Consider the following 17975-nt stretch of genomic DNA (forward strand, 5'->3'; position numbering starts at 1 on the left):
ACCCCCCAGTGCTAATGATAGCTTCGGTATTGGGGATCAGCGTCCGTGGTGGCGCCAAGCATCGTCCCCTTGACACTCAAGGTGCCCTGGCAGGTTATGTAAACTTATGAAGCAGCGTGAACTTATGAACTTATGAAACTTATGAACCAACCATACACATGGGGCGCGCTAACGCCTTCTGCCTACTCATCGAAAGTCACAGCTCACGCAAGCTCCGCCGCATCTCGTCTACGTCATGGCCTCACCCTTCGCTATACGTACGAACGCTAAAAGACAGACATTGGCTTCCACACGATAGCTGCGATTACGTCGATGCCTTCATATGAAGATCCCTGCTGCTAGACCACACCGCTCTCCGATTACACTGAGCGATCACAGAATCCGCAGTACTTTTGGCGCCGTTATCGACGCCAAGGGATTGGCAAAAGTAGGAGAGAAATTATTCAATATTCAACTGCAAATGCCTCGGCAATGAACAAGTGCTTTGCCGCTCAACGTACCACACAGCTCAAAAAAATACTAAAATCTTAAATTTCACTCATCGCCGTCAGCAGCGTTCCTCTTTAGGCATCAGACAAGGTGCTAGGCACAACCCTAGTTCATAAGGTGCGAAAACCACAATAGGATGTACATGGTCTGAAGTGAAAGTCTCTTCTCCAGGTAATTCTGTTCTTTTAGCGCGAATAGAATTCAAACCCTAAGAGAAGACTCCCGTTTAAGCTGTAAGTGGGACATATCTCCTAAAAAATGCAGGCGCCATAGGCCGGCCATACGTTGGTTACAGGCTGCACTCGGCCGAGGAAGTTTCATATATACTGATTCAGTTCCTTTTATTCTACCTTGCCTATCTCTTGTGCCTTATATGTTTACCTCCCAATCTTGCAATATTATCTCCGAAGCAGACACCTTTTCTAGCTTGAAATCTGCCCGATATGCCAAGATATTGTCTGATAAAGGCGGCTTTATTGCTCGCATTGCGGAATTGAAATATGCGGCGTCACCAGCGTGTGAGCGCAGCCGTAAGCAGCATCGCAGGGCTGACGACAACCCTGATATTGACTCACAAATCTAAGTTAAAATCTTGTCCGAAAAAAAAAAACCGCTCGTAGGGCCACTTGCAAGCAGCCTGCGCGGCGAGCGGTCAATATCCGACCGAAGGGACGGCATTTTTGCCTGTATTGGACTAACCTAGCCGCGATTCGCTGAGGCTGAACAGGGCTGCCATCTCTAAAGAACCTGTCGTAAGGTACCGCAAGCGCTGTCAGATGGCAGCGTACTTTTTAATGAGGCTACATATGACGCTCAACACCCTTACAACTGCGGAACGGTGGGTTCTGAGCAGCATCAATATTCCGTGGCTTCCGCGTCTTCAAGAGGCGTCCGTGCAAAGGATCCCATTGACTATATGCGAAGATATCTCCTTCATCCAACCCTATGAAGAGCTCCAGCGTTGCGTAGCGTATGTTGGTGGCTGGCTGGTGCCACTGCTGCACTTATGGACGTGGCAGTTGTACCGCCTCCGCGAAGTACCGACGCTCGGCGAGTGCATCACGCGGTTGGAGCGCTTGGAGTCCGCTTTGCGAATCGGCCCCCATGACAGGGTACTCGCTTGGGTTATCGATGCATTCGCCGTCCACGCCTGTCTGCTGACGGAATACCAGGAAAGCACGTCCTCGCAGCCGAATATCGTGTACGTAGTCCTTTGGCATCGACGACCTCTTGTTGCGTTCCACTCGTTGGACTCAGTGCTACGGCGGCGAGTGCATGCTGTTCTCCGAGGCGACCTGAGCGACGACTTCGTGCGGGAGCAGGACTTCCCGCCCGGCCACTTCTTCATGGTCTACCGCGTCGCTGCATGGCTTCTGGATGAAGCATACCGGAGGCCACAACAACAGTAGCACGTAGAGGTTGAGGTAAATTTGACATCGGGTGGTGACAGCGCATAAACTGTCTTCCTTCGAAGGCAATAGATCATATCGTGAATGAAACTGTTCCTCATGTCGCTTCTTTCTAGCGTCTGGGACTCTTAGTGACCATAGTGACAAAACGTTCAAGCAGCTTTCGAGAGTTTGCAAAAGACAACTGTGACCCATTGGAAGGCGAGCATTATCGAGACTATGCTGAAGATATCAGCTCAATTTATTGCATTTTATTACTGACGATGCCTTCCACGACGGCCACACAATCGCCAAAAGGTTACATTAAAGGGTTTACTTATCATGTAATAATACTTTTTTACGCTCATAGTATTTTAAGCTGCAGCGATGGCTCAGTAGTTATTTTGATGCTCGGGTGCTGACCCGAAAAAAGAGGGTTCAATCCCGCCCGCGGGGGTCGCATTTCGATGGAGGTAAATTGCTAGAGGCCCGTGTACTGTGCTGTGTCAGTGCATGTTAAACTCCAGGTGGTCGAAATCACCCGGAGCCATCCACTACCGTGGCCCTAAGTGCTTGAGTCTCTTTGGAAAGTTAAATATTATAAAACCATGAAACCATACCAAGTTATTTTTTTACTGGATACATGCTTGGTGACGTCATATCGCTACCTGGTTTCTGTTCGTCATGGGATTAACGTTATCTTGCGCGTGCCTGAAGAACTGCTGGCTGTGATACATAACAATCAGGTTGATTCTGCAGTGTTCGCTACAGTTCGCGGCGATTATGTCTGGTGTTTAGGTTGTTCTTAGTGATAAGCAATCAGTGTCACCTTCAGGATCGCCCATTTAAATGTACGGAGCCGACACGTATGCTATGTCTCATACATGTAATTTATGTTTTGTCAAATGTAGACACAAATAAATAAGGTGCTCTCGAAGTATTCATTAGCCTGCTGTTGTGCTTGTATAAGCTATTGCTTCTCGCCCAAAGAAGCAGATAAAGTCGCCCCCAAGCAATTTCAGGTGTAGTATTTACTTATGTTCGTTGAGCTGTTTTATGTTCAATCACTTCCTTTTGTTCTTTGTAGGATAAATTGTGCCGATTGTGTCCATGAATTGTGTCCATGAACCGAGTGTATATATCTTATTGCTTGCATTTGTTACTTGCATTGGTTCCATTTTTTATTCATTGCACATTGTATGAAATATCGCTGCTGCCGAAATGGTTGACTGGCTTTGTTAAGCCGTCATCCCAAAATTTTGTCAATGCGGCCACTAACAATGTAAAGCGTTGAAAAATAAACTTCATTTCATAATTGTATTCACAGGGATGCACACTAAATGCAGACACATTCGTGCTACTGATGGGCATAGGCAAGATTGAAGCAGTTATTGCTACAAAAAATCTGCAGAATGATGGTGGCACGCTCGAGGGTCGTTGCTATTAGACGAAATACTCCAATGGCAACATTATAATAAACACTCATTGATCACCTCCGCTTATACATTGCCAACATTCCTAATATTTTCAGTAGATATTTGCGAGGAAAAGCGTCCAAAGATATTTTCAGCACCCTTGTATAAAAGGCGATTATTAGTGAAGTTGTTTCCTCGATATTCTACTCCATCGTAAATAACTGAATTTAAAATATCGGTTTTATACCAAAGTCCTCAACAAGGGAAAAAATAAACCTGTACGCTCCATTCAGGCTGAACTGATGTCGCTGAAAGCATGGTTTAACGTGGTATTTTCTACTTTTGCGGCACTGCGTCTCTTTGGAGAGCGTCTTGCCTATGCTTGTGCACCTGCTTTGAAGCGCCTCAGCTTACAAAGCAGTCTACGCCGATAGTACTACCTGAGTTTGCACTCTGGTCTGTTTCTGCAGCGTTACGAGCGGGTTCTCGGTTGCATAAAAATAACGTCCGTGCTCGGTCTCTCTTGCCAGCAATGGCAGCACTCTGAGCACAGCCTTACGCGTATCATGTATGTTCGCAGATTAGTGTAAAGCATTCGTGTTAAGCGGAACTTGTTGCGTTTTGCAGCTATCACTGCAGCCAATGTGACGTTGTGTTGTTATCTTTCCTAAACGTGCCAATTATATATTCAATTTGCTATGTCTATAAATATAGAAAAACCTCGGCACTGAGAAAAGAATTTAGGAAAGAGATTACAGGACGGGTAAGTTGCGTTCCATTGAATTATGCATGACAGTTTAAATGCGCAGAAATTCCCACGCAGGAAGAGTACACACTACTAGCAAATATACAAGATACATAGTAAGTCAGCGCTCATAATGACAGAATTGCTGCCCAGAACAGGCACTGAATGGGGACAGTATTTCTATGCAGCCTAAAAGCAGCTCGTTGCGGTAGAACGCGACTTGTGTAAAAGTTCACGAATACTGACTAAAAGGGATGAGCACTGCAGCAATACGTAAGGTTATTTGCTTAAAATTTAAACTTTTTTCAAGGAGCCTAATAAGGCACTAAGAATGTCATAACACCGTAATAGTGTACTGTGCGATGTCAGTGCACGTTAAAGAACCCCATGTGGTCGAAATTTCCGGAGCCCTCCACTACGACGTCTCTCATAGCTTTAGTCGCTTTGGGACGTTAAACCCGATAAACCAAACCAAACCATAACACCCTAATATCATCCAGATGTGATGCACTGAAGAAGCGACGTTCTAATCTGGTGCAACTGCTAATAGTTCTGCCACAGTATTCCTGGAATAAAAACGCTGAAATTAAGGCGGTGTTCATGATGCTACGTGTTCAAGAAGAAAAAGGCTAGCGCGAAGGTAGTTGCGCAGTTCAAAACTCAAACAAAGCATGACACTGTGCTAGTAAAAGCAAAGAAAAAGCTTGCAGCTGAAAACGTTGGCTGTAGTTGTTCCAATCCTGTATTCCGAATGTACAGTTGTGTCCAATACTGAAGACATTGCTGGACGTACCTCAAACTTTAAAGATTTACTAGATGCGAAAATTTGTAGGAACGCGAAATGGGCAGATTCTCGCGAAGAAAACTGATTCATTGATAATTGTAGGTGTCCCTTGCGTAGGAATGATAGATATAATATCTCTGGTCTCAGAGTGCCTCTAAGACCCATGCCTATTTGAAAGTCGATGTCCAAAAATGACCAAGATCTATTTGCCCTTCCAGGTAAAGCGGCAGTTGCTGAGAAAAAACAACGCTGCGTCACGCTTTTATTTTACGTGGAAATTTTGCGTGCAAAATGTATGCAAAATTTCTGCTGAATGAACTTTCGTTTACGCGATATAGACATTGCCAAAACTTCGTATAAAAGTAGCGCTGAAGAAATGCACCTCTCTCACAGCAATATAACTGAGCAAAACTGCACTAAAGAACGGGGCGATGGCTTCATCACTTTAGGGATAACACGTTCAAATGCCGCATTCTTGATTGGATTTCGTCGCAGATTACAAAAGAAACCATTCCTGTATGCTATTTGCTTTCGGTGACTGTTGAGTACCGTGATGTATGTCGAAACCAGGTGCTCTTTTCCCTTTTCTTGTCTGCCGACTACAACTATAACTACAAAACTGAGGCGCTCCGAAGCGGCAGGATTGTATTCTTCGATATCTACCGGTCTCATAAACGCAGCGTTTTTAACTTCGTTTTCTTTGTTGATAAATCTCTGGAATGGATCAGGGAAAGCAAACGTAATCTAGCTTCAGGTAGCGTTACTAACATAGACGTTTTACATTGTCTGCTTGTACACGCGATATCGACTGCAGATAGCAGATCTAGATATTTACTAATATCATAAATAAACAGGCACGGCTGCCGGCAGCGGCTGCAACTGATGTCTTAATTTTTTGCTGCCAAGAAGACCCTCATAATTTAGGAGTCATTAAGGAGTACATAAATAATCACCTGCCATATTCAAGTTTATAGCTTCATTCATCCCTTAAAAAACAACGCTTGTTTCTTGCGTTGCTATATCGGCATATGAACCATCGTTGGCTGGAATGCTACTGTGGTTAAGTAATACAGAAGACAGTTATAACACCTTCATTCAGTGATTTTATTGTGTTACCCGTGTAAAAGAGGTAGGTTTTTAACGAAGCTAAACAGATTGGAGGCGCGAAAGCCTTTGTTTAGCCTCTTTTGGTTACGGTTTTTTATTTTCTGGTTCGTCGGCGCGCCTGGAAACGGTGTTAGACTCCGTCTAAGCTCTGATCGAGGTTAAGTTGAACTGATCTGTTACAACTGCAGATGGAAGTTGACGAAGAAGACAATATGTAATGCACAGCGCGAGAGCGTGCTGCAGTTTAACAAAATGCGTGATTGCTGCGGTGATAGCATAGTCTCCTCGTAAAGTGGGCAGCGAACTAATCTATTCGGGCCTCCAAGTGTTCGAAACGAAATCTCGGCGAGCTTCACACAAGCCAGGTGAGCCGGTTAGACATCAGGAAGGTAGTGCTTTCGCAGTAAAATAAAATGGCATAGCCAATGAGAAGCGCCTCTCCGTCTTCTTGACAGTGATAGGCCGGGAGGCTTATGAAGTACTAAGAAGTATCACGGTGCCGAAATCACCGGGGTAAAGGTCGTATGAAGAAGTTAAAGGTCTCCTGAAAGAGCACTACAGCCTCAGAAGCTCCGTCATAGCAGAGCGATGCAAGTTTAACAGACCCATGCAACAAGAGGGGGAAAGCATCGAAGGGTTTATTGTAGAACTTAAACACTTGGCAAGTGCGATTACGGCGACTTCTTGGAAGATGCCCTTCGAGACAGGCTGGTTGCCGGCATACGGGATGAAGAGACTCAGGGTGCTCTGTTCGCGGAACGAGACTTGACGTTTAAGAGCGCATGCAAAATCGCCCTGGACAGGGCACTAGCAGTGCGAGACAGTGCGCAAATGCGGTCAAGAGAGCAAACGGCATCGGTGCACGTCATGAAAGGCCGACCGCGTCAAGACTGGAGGCAAGCCAAACCCCAGAAAGGTCAAGGCAGCAAGAGCGAGAAATGTGAAAGATGCGGGAGGGGACACTCGTCGGAAGTTTGTTGGTACAAAAACTCTGTTTGTCGCGAGTGTTCCCAAGTGGGTCACTTGAGAAATATGTGTCCGGCTGCTAGGGCGAAATCGAAACGGACGCATGCCCTCGAGTGTTCCGAGGAAGACTCTGAGAATGAACTGCATCAATTGGTTAACTCAAACCAATCGTGTTATGAAGTGGGCGTTAACATTGAGGGGCGCACACTGAATATGCAAATTGACACGGGAGCAGCCGTCACAATTGTTCCAGAACATGTGTACCAGTCTCACTTTTCGCACGTAAAATGTGAGCCGTGCAAAATGTCGCTTCGCACGTATACTGGGGAGCAGTTACAACTTAAAGGACAGTGTGACGTGGCTGTTCGGTACAAAGATCAGAGCATGACGCTACCTGTCATTGTTGTAAGGGACAACGGAAGGCGGTTACCAGCACTGCTTGGACGGAATTGGCTAGAACGTCTGAAACTTGACTGGCTGGAAATGGGCAGGTGACACTCGAGGACAGAGTGGCGGTTCTAAAGCAGAAGTACCCGTCCGTATTCTCAGGCAGATTAGGAACAATACAGAAATTCCAAGCAAAAGTTGTTATGCAACCGGGCACCGTTCCTGTTTTTTGCCGCGCCAGGCCTGTACCGTTTGCACTGCAAGAAAAGGTCGAGCAGAAACTGTTGGAGCAAATCGAAACAGGCATGCTACAGCCAGTAATGCGCAGCGACTGGGCAACGCCACTAGTCACAGTTTTAAAAGAAGACGGCAGTATCAGGTTATGTGGTGATTACAAGACAACCGTAAATCCCTCACTGAAAACAGATCATTACCCGCTACCCAGACCGGAGGATTTGTACACTGCTTTAGCAGGAGGAAAGGTGTTTTGCGTGCTAGACCTTTCGTCAGCATATCAGCAATTGCCACTTACTCCCGAGTCCCAACCTTTTTTGACTGTAAACACTAGGCTCGGGTTGTTTGAATTCCAACGCCTACCTTACGGTGTGGCCAGTGCGCCGGCAATATTCCAATCAATGATGGACGAGGTGCTTCATGGCATCCCGCACGTGGGATGTTACATCGATGACGTGATCGTTGCTGGACATGACACGGCAGACTGCCAGAAGACACTGGAGCGTGTCTTGCAGCGCTTGAGTGAATATAACATCACTCTCAATGTGAACAAATGCCGCTTCTTTCAGAAATCGGTCACGTACTTGTTTCACACGGTTACTGAAGAAGGTATTTACCCTACGGACGCCAAGAAAACGGCAATCTTGGAAGCAGCGGAGCCGACCACCGTGACAGAGCTTAAAGCATAATTGGGCATGTGGAATTTTTATTCCAAATTTCTTAAGAACGCCTCGACTGTAGCGGAGCCGCTTTATCGGCTGTTAAAGAAAGATCACAAATGGTCTTGGACGAAGCAGTGTAGCGATGCATTTAAGGATACGAAAGTCCTGCTGACCAGTAGCAAGGTGCTGGCATTCTATGACGTCAGGAAACCGCTCGCAATGCTTTGCGATGCATCGTCATATGGCTTAGGAGCAGTTATCTTTCACGAGACGGCTCAGGGCGACGAGAAACCAATCGCATTTGCGTCGCGTACGGTTACAGAAGCAGAAAAAAAGTATGCACAGTGTGAGCGCCAGGCTTTGGCCTTAATTTTTGGACTCAAGAAATTTCACAGGTACCTGTACGGCCGAGAATTCACCATATACACAGATCGCCAGCCATTACTTGGTATCCTCGGGCACGACAAACGTGTTCCAACTGCGGCGGCCGCACATATGCAGCGCTGGGCTATAATGCTTGCAACTTACAGATACCAACTGAAGTTTAGGAAGGGAAAAAATGCAGAAGTGGCCGACGCCTTGTCAAGATTGCCCCAGCCGGTACCCGCGAAAGACGAGGCATCCGAATGTCTGTCAGTGTTTCAATGCCTTCCGCTGACAGCTGTCGAGATAGCACAAGCCTCACAGCGAAGCTTAACGCTGAGCCGGGTGGCACACTTCACGTTGAACGGGTGGCCTAGAGATTGTGCAGACGATTTAAAAGCTTACTGTGTTCGCCGTGACGAACTATCGCTGGAGCAGGGGTGCGTAACCTGGGGTGTAAGAGTTGTAGTCCCGGAGCAACTGAGGGAACGTGTGCTAACCATGCTACATGAGGAGCACCCGGGGACCAGCCGCATGAAAATGCTCGCGCGAAGTTTTGTCTGGTGGCCCGGGATCGATTTAGCGATTCAACAGTACGTGCAGCGATGCAAAATCGTCCAAGCAGTTCAACCTGCGTCCCGGCCGGTCCCTCTCCACCCTTGGCCATACCCCGCGCACAGCTGGTCACGCGTGCATGTTGATTTTGCACAGAAACAAAGAAACGTGTTCCTCGTACTGGTAGACTCGTTCTCAAAATGGATTGAAGTATGGCCAATGCCCTCAACGTCTGCATTAAAAACCATTTAGAAGATTAGGGGTGTTTTTGCCGCTTACGGCTTGCCTGATGTATTGGTGAGCGACAACGGGCCACAGTTTACGTCAGCGGAGTTCACTGACTTCCTGAGCACCAACGGTGTAAAACACGTGCGTACCCCGCCTTATCATGCCGCATCCAATGGGGCTGCAGAAAGAACTGTGCAAACCGTGAAAAAGGCTTTGCTGAAGCAGGTACTTGAAAGCGAGGCATCACATACGAAGCTGACGATTCAAGAAAGAATTGATAGCTTCCTCATGGCTTATCGTAACACACCAAGTAGTGTGACGGGCAAATCACCCGCTGAACTTTTTTTGAAGCGTCAGCCACGCGTCAAACTTTCTTTACTCAAGCCTAATTTTGCAAAGACCATGCAACACAAACAGGAGCAGTTAAAGGCACAACGCGATTTGGTTCGTGGGCAAGAGCGCGCGTTTGTTGTGGGCGACCGTGTTTTTGTGAAAACTGTGCGCGGTGAGAGTGTTGCCTGGGAAGAAGGTGTGGTGTCCCAGGTTGTCAGTGCTGTGACATACGTGGTGCAAGTGCGCGATGGATTGCGCTTCACGCATGCCGATCACCTGCGTCCTCTGCACGCCGACCCCAGCTCTACTCCTCCGCCCAAGAATGTGGGTGCTAAGACAACCCGACCGGTGGAAGTGTCCTCATCCCTGCCTGACACGGACTTGTCACTGTCGCCATCGGAGCCCGCCAGTGGCGCAGCTGACGCACCGGACAGATCAACCCAGCTGGCCACGGAGGAGCCTGCTCCGCAGGAGCAGTCCGAGGCTCCCTTGGCCAACGCGCCAACACTATCTACACCACCAGGGGAGGAGCGAGCGCTGCATAGAAGTGCTCGCGTGCGACGACAACCAGACTGGTATCGACCCCAGAACTTTTGAGTGATGGCTTGTAACTAAATTAAGCGGGAAAGAGTGTGATAATGCAGCAAGGCGGCTGACACGCCCACATGTGTATCTGGCGCGACCATCGCTGAGCATGAACCGTGTGATGTCACCTATCAGTATATGTGTACGCCTGCATGGAATAAAGCGACCCCATTTCCCTGGCATGTCTTGGTCCTGACGTTATAACAAAGACGTGTCTTAATAAAGACATGCCTGTTCTCTCCTGGGAAAAACAAGACTATCGGGAAAAGTTACTGAACGCAGCCCAATTAAAATGGGTAAGATTTTGCGGAAAACTCTTAATCAGATTTGATTCTTGTTGGATGTGCTAGCGTCATGCTTGATGTATCGGATAAGAAAAGTACACGCAGTGGTAGAATATCGGCATACAAATGCAATGATTACTTTCGGTCTTTGAAGATTGCAACATGGCCCCTTGGATGTGAAGTGCTTTGACACTGGAGTCCCTACACTGTTTTCGTAATGTCAATGGATGCCAGCGACATTAAAAGTTGTCTCATGGCTTTGAGCAGTACCAAGAATTGCTAACGAATGTTGTCCTCACCCTCAACACCCCAGACCCGGCGAAGCAGCGCGAGCTATCTAGAATCAGCAGAATCCAGAAAAAATTCAGAAGCTGTCTAAAGCGAATACGCACTGCGAAGCAAGTCTCCAGTTGTCTCCAGTTGTCTCCAGTTGAGTTCGCGTAAATACGGACGACTTCTGGACCGCAAGCGAGCCCGGAAGCGCTTAACACAGCTCACATCGATGAAGACTATACTAGCCTCTTTTATTTCTCAACATACCTGATTGATGCTTTTGTTCAAGAGTCCACCGGGCGACGATCCAAAAGAATGGCTGGACAAACTTGAGCGTTTGGTTGCGTTCAGAAGTTGGTATGTCCAGACCTAGCAGAATGGTAGGCCTTAAAATTATTGTGCAGAAAATGATAGTAATGTTGAACAGTCTCGCAAAGAAAGAGCAGTACACAATTGGCAGCGCGGTGCTGGAAGTGGTGAGAGATTAAGTCTACTTAGGGCACGTAGTGGCCGCTGATTCGGAACATGAGCGAGAAATAACTAGAAGAATAAGAATGGCATGTAGCGCACATGGCAGACTCTCTCCGATCATGAACGGCAGTTCACCAACATCCCTCAAGAGAAACGTATACAAGAGCTGTACCTTACCAGTACTCACCTATGGGAAATAAACGTGCACGCTATCGAAAAGGGTTCAGCTTACGTCGAAGACAACGCAGCAAGCGATGGAAAGAAAAATGATAAGTGTAACATTGAGAGAATGGAAGCCGGCAGAGTGGGTGAGCAAAATAAACGAGGGTTGATCACATCCTAGTGGAAAACGTCCAGTCGTCGCAGTCCGCGTCTCTGCTGGTATTACCAAACTTTCCAGCACCACGCTCGCCACTGCACTCCACCATGCAACTGGTCTGGAAACGCGCAGCGAGATCACTGACGGCGGCGTGTGACCTCGCTCTTCAACCTGGCCGCCTTTTCGTCGTCATGGATCGCTTTTCTGGCCTGTGCTTCCTCGTCGACACTGGTGCCGAAGACAGTGTACTGCCGTCCTCCAAGGCAGACTGTGCTAACAAGTCACATGGACCTATTCTCCGTGCGGCCAACTCAACCTCCATCGACGCGTATGGTCTCCGATCACTCACACTGGACAGTGGCCTGCGGCGCACGTTTCGATGGGTCTTCATTGTCGCCGATGTACATCAACCCATCCTCGGTTCCAACTTCCTGACGCATTTTGCTCTGGACGTCAGCATGCGTCACCATCGTCTCCTCGACAGCAAGACGCGCCTTTCCATCACGCGTTATATCGGCTGTTGCTTCCATTGGCATCCGAGCTCTGCTTCCGTCATGCCCGTAGGCCCAAGCCCTCGCAGACATTCCCGCGGTCACGAGGCCTTGTAATCTCCATCAGCCACCCAAGCACGGTATAACCCACCACATTGTCACGCGTGGTCCCCCTGTCGCAGCTCGACCGCGCCGCCTCTTCGGTGAGCGTCTGGCTATAACAAAACGGGAATTCGACCACATGTTCCAGTTAGGTATTATTCGCCCTTCATCCAGCACTTGGGCCTCACCACTCCATCTGGAGTCCAAGAAAGACCCGGGTGACTGGCGTCCGTGCGGCGACTACCGGGCTCTCAACGCTCACACAGTCCACGACAGCTATCCCCTTCCAGACATCCAAGACTTCCCTGGACATCTCGACGGCTGCAAGAACTTTAGTAAAGTGGAACTTGTCAAGGCGTACCACCAAACCACTGTTGAGCCGGCCGATATTCTGAAGACGGCCATCCCTACACCCTTCGGACTGTTTGAGTACGTGCGCATGTATTGTGGGCTACACAACGCAGCTCAAACTTTCCAAAGATTCATTGCTGAAGTGACGCTTGGACTCCCGGCGGTATTTGCCTACATCGGCGACATCCTTATCGCGAGTCGTACTCTACAGGACCACGAGCTTCAGCTCCGGGAACTCTTTCAATGCCTCCAAGAGTTTCGCTTGGTCGACAATGCCCAGAAATATGTTTTCGGCTCTTCTGAGCTCGAGTTCTTGGGCCACCACATCTCGGCGCTGGGAATTCGTCCATTGCCTTCTCACGTCCAGGCTGTTAAAGACTTTCCAGCACCCACTACCCTACGCATGCTCCGTGAGTTCCTGGGCCTAGTGAATGTTTTACGGCGCTTTATCCCGCACTGCGCCGAGCTTCTTCACCCCCTGACTGACCTTCTCCACACCCCCAAGTCCTCATCCTCCACGATTTCCTGGTCACCCGAAGCTCAGGCCGCTTTCACGGCTGCAAAACAAGCCCTCGCCGATTCAGTCGTCCTCATCCACCCTAAGACTTCCGTGCCCACTCGCATCATGGTGGATGCTTCCAGCGTGGCCATTGGTGCGGTTCTCCAGCAGAAGATTGACTCCGAGTGGCACCCGCTGGGTTTCTTCTCTCGGAAGCTCCAGCCTGCTGAGACTCGCTGCAGCGTATTTGGCCGTGAGCTGCTTGCCATCTACTTCGCCATCCAGCACTATCGCCACTTCTTGGAGCGCCAGTCATTTTACGTTCTCACGGACCATAAGCCTCTGGTGTTTGTTCCGTACGAACTCTTCGAAGTACGTCGCCCGTGAACTTCGTCAGCTGGCCTACATATCGGAGTTCACAACCGATATTCGACATGTCAAAGGCACCGACAACGAGGCAGCTAATGCACTTTCACGCATTTCCACCATCGGCGTGTCTCCACCTGCTGTGGACTGGCCGTCCCTGGCCCAGGCACAGCTTGAAGACCCTGAGCTGCACGCCCTGCGTGACCACCCCCGAGCACTCCGTCTGCAGCTCGTGCCTCATCCGTTTGTGCCCGGATCACTCTGGTGCGACATATCATCGGCTCTACCGCGACCGTTCAACCCGGAGGCCTTTCGTCGTGCCATTTTCCATTCCCTTCACGACATTGCCGTCCTAGCATTCGAGCCATGTAGCGCCTCGTTACCCAGCGGTACGTCTGGCCGAACATTAACACCGACGTTCGTCAGTGGGCCCGCTCGTGCCTTGCTTGCCAGTCCGCCAAGTGACACGCCATACCAAGACTCCCCCTCAGTCTTTCCTGCCACCTGGATCGCATATTCATCTTGACCTGGTTGGACCGCTTCCCCCTCTCAGGGCTACAGGTATATTCTGACGATGGTCGACCGCTTCAGCCGCTGGCCCGAAGCCGTGCCAATTCCGGACATTACTGTAGAAATAGTTGCCAGAGCTTTCGTTTCGACATGGGTTTCCCGCTTCGGCTGCCCCGGCATTGTTACCACGGATCGCGGACGCCAGTTCGAATGCGTTTTTTTTTCACTTCGCTCACCAGGCTACTTGGCACTAAACGCCTCCTGGACAAACACGCACGTAAATCTGGGCAGTGATCACGATCTACTAGAGCTCGTCCTCGTAGGGGGCCCGGCAGGTCGCCCTGCTCGCCCCCAACTCTTCACTAACTGGCATCGCTTCCGTGAGTGCCGCTCCCCGCCTCACAAGATTGACGATATTGGTCTCTGGACCTCTGAGCTATTTCAAGACGTACAAGCCGCCACGGAATCATTCTACCCGGAAGATCCTCTGACCCCCTACGACTCACACCTGCTCGCCATCTGGCGTGGCAAGCAGCAGCTCACTTTCCAAACGCGCACGCATAAGCTTGACCGTTATGCACGTAAACAGCTAGCTGCGCTGAACAGAGAGATTGAACGCTACGCCCTCACCCTGGATCGCCAAAATTGGAATGCTTTATGTAACGAACTAGATAGCAAAATTTCAAGAGCAGATGCGTGGCGCTTCCTGCGTCACCTCATAGACCCCTCTAGCACTCGTTCAGAGAACGCCCAACAACTGGAATGCCTCCTACATCAGTTTCCAGGCTCTCCAGACGAGTTACTCGCCCAGCTGAGGGACAAATACATCAATCCGCAGACCCCTACTCTGCTCCCAGACTATGCGGGTCCCGACAACCCTTCCCTCAGCGCCCCGATCACAGTGGCAGAGGTCCGGGCTGCATTAGCTAAGTTATGTCCGGGCTCGGCAGCCGGCCCAGACCGCATCAATAACAAGATTCTCCGTAACCTCGACGACCGCTCTATTCATGCACTCACAGCCTAGATGCAGCAATGCTGGGAGTCCGGCGTTCTCCCAAAGGAATGGAAACATGCAAAAATCATTCTTATCCCCAAGCCAGGTAAGCCCCCAAGCCTCGACAACCTCCGTCCGATCTCACTCACGTCCTGCGTGGGTAAGACCATGGAGCACGTTATATTGGCGCGGCTCTCGACATACATAGAGGATCGTGATCTCTTCCCGCCAAGCATGGTCGGCTTTCGGCCCCGTCTATCCGCGTGTGATGCTATGCTCCAGCTCAAGCATGAACTTCTGGACCACAAGACTCGAGACACTCAGGTCATCCTGGGCCTCGACGTCGCTAAAGCTTTCGACAACGTTCAACACACTGCTACCCTGTCAAACCTCCAGAATCTGCAGGTGGGGGAAACTCTGTACAACCATATCCGTGCTTTCCTCACGGATCGCATTGCCATGCTCGTTGCCGGTCCACACTCCCTCGAGGATATCTCCCTGGGCAACAAGAGCACGCCGCAGGGCTCCGTCTTGTTTCCGCTGCTTTTCAACATCACTATGATGGGCCTTCCGGCTCGACTCGCCCGCCACGAGGGCCTTCATCATAGCATTTACGCGGATGACGTCACCCTCTGGATGACTGGCAGCAGTGACGGACACATTGAAGACACTCTCCAGGCTGCGATCAACACAGTTGAAGACTACTTATCCGACAAAGGACTTAAGTGCTCAGCAGCAAAATCTGAGCTCTTCTTTGTACGTTATGCCGGCACCCGGAATAACCCCCCACATCTCCAAATATCCGCCTCACTGTTAACAACCTTCCCGTGCCTACGGTCGACACTATCCAAATTCTTGGCCAACGGAGCCAACACCAACACAATACAACGCTTGCTTCGATACACACAGCAGACAGCCCGTCTCATACGGCGTGTTTCCAACAAGCGGGCAGGCATGAAGGAGGCGAATCTCCTTCGTCTCTTTCAAGCAGTTGTAGTAAGTCGTATTGCTTACACTGCTTCATATTTACGTCTCACGCTCACGCAGAAGCACCGCCTGGATTGCCTTATCCGCAGCGGCGTCAAAACAGCCCTTGGTCTTCCTCCCTCTACTCCCAAAGACAAGCTCCTCGCCCTTGGTGCCTCCAACACGGTTGACGAGCTCATTGAGGCGGCCCTCCTGGCCCAGCGCCAACGCCTCTCCCTAACTTCCGCAGGCCGCTCTATCCTCGAACGACTTCACATCGCTCCCTTCCGTCCACCATCCTCGGTGGTCAATCTCCCACCTGCCATCAGGGCCAATATCAAGACTCTCCCTCTCCCCCGCAACATGCATCCAACTCAACATCAAGATCGCAAAGAAGCTCGGGCCGCGTCATTCCAGCAGCGATATGCTGGCCGACTTGACGTGCTTTACACAGACGCGGCAGACCATCCTACTCGGACTGCTGCAACAGCGGTTGCCAAAGATGTGAACATGACTCTTCATGCCTCCTGCTCCGTACGCACTTCACATATCACTACAGCGGAGGAAGTAGCTATTGCTCTCGCGCTGTCCACTTCTAAAGCTAGAGTAGTCATAACTGACTCACAGCGCGCCATTCTTAATTTTACTGATGGCCGTATTTCAGTCGAAGCGTTTCGCGTACTCGTATCAAATCCTCCTAAACACCTGACCCTACTGATATGGGCCCCAGCCCAAATGGGTCTGAAGGGTAATGAGGGAGCACATGAGCTAGCTCGAGGGCTCACTTTCCGAGCAGCTTATCACCCCGCCCCCAACATGCCCACCTTGGTCAGGAAGGACACCATAATCACTTCACGCGATCTGCTCCAGCACTATCGTTTTTCTCGCCAACTGTATCCAGGTCCGCCGGTCCGCCGGCTGTGCGCCATGTGACGTCACCCGCTCCTCGCGCATGCGCAGCTTGACCTTTCCAGAGCTCCGCGAAATGACTCGGCGACTAGCGTAGGGTTGCTTTCGCAACGAAAAGGAAAGTAAAAGGTGTTGCTAGCCGCAGCATCTTCCATCGATACCTGAAGCGCGTGAGCTGCGGCTAGCGGGGATGAAAGGACTGGGAGAGGCCAGGAAGCGGGAAAGAAAGAGGGAGTGATAGAAAAAAGGATAGGGGAAGGGCGGTAATATATCTACAATGTACAAATCCAGGGTATGCAACCCTTTGTCGGGTGGTGTCATGATTTCTCGTTCCATATAACTTTGGTGTGGTAGTTAAGTTAGAGGTTAGCCTTCTAAAGAGAATGGAACCGACGAGATATCCGCCTTCAATTGTACACCTTCCCAGACGTTTTAAACCCGCTCCAATGAGCGGTCACTTAGTTACGCAGTTACTGCATCGTTTCGTTTCCCCAAAAACCTATTTTCTGATAAAACTCTATTGCAAGGGTTCGCCGTGCAGCGTTCCCGGTGGTGTCATACGAGCGTGTGAGTCTGTGTGCGTGTCGGTGAGTACAGAGCGACAGTAATGTCATCGCATTTACACATGTAGATAGTCCTAGCTGTTTTGAGCATGAAATGCTTTTAGCTCCCGCTGTCGGCAGTGTGGTGACGTCAGGCCGAGACCGAGAGCCAACATCCGGGCACTGAATTCCACTCATCCGGGCACTGAAACGAGAGCACCCGGGCACCGTACGAGATTTAACGAGACTCTCTAAGCCCGCCTACAGGACCGGCATACAAGCGCTGGTAGCTTCGCGCCGAACGGGTGGTGGCATTCCTCCCTTGCTGTATGGTGCGGTTCGGGTGTCCACCGAGATGACAGACAATTACTGCGTAATTTCCTTTCCTCAAAAAGCGTCGCGTTCAAAGGGCAAGGCATCGGTCCCAACGGGTGGTGGCGTTCCACCCTTCCTGTACGATGCGGTTCGGGTGTCCACCGTGATGACAGAGAATTACTGCGTAATTTCCTTTCCTCAAGAAGCGTCGCGTTCAAAGGGCAAGGCATCGCGCCGAACGGGTGGTGGCGTTCCGTGGACCGCCTGGCAGCGCTACAACACGCTGTCGCGTTCCATTCCTAAAGGCGAAGCTTAAGCGCCGTTAATTAGCAGTTAATTATT

Source organism: Amblyomma mixtum, chromosome 9 (genome assembly GCF_055824585.1).
Source record: "Amblyomma mixtum isolate Tamu chromosome 9, ASM5582458v1, whole genome shotgun sequence".
NCBI classification, from domain to species: Eukaryota; Metazoa; Arthropoda; class Arachnida; order Ixodida; family Ixodidae; genus Amblyomma; species Amblyomma mixtum.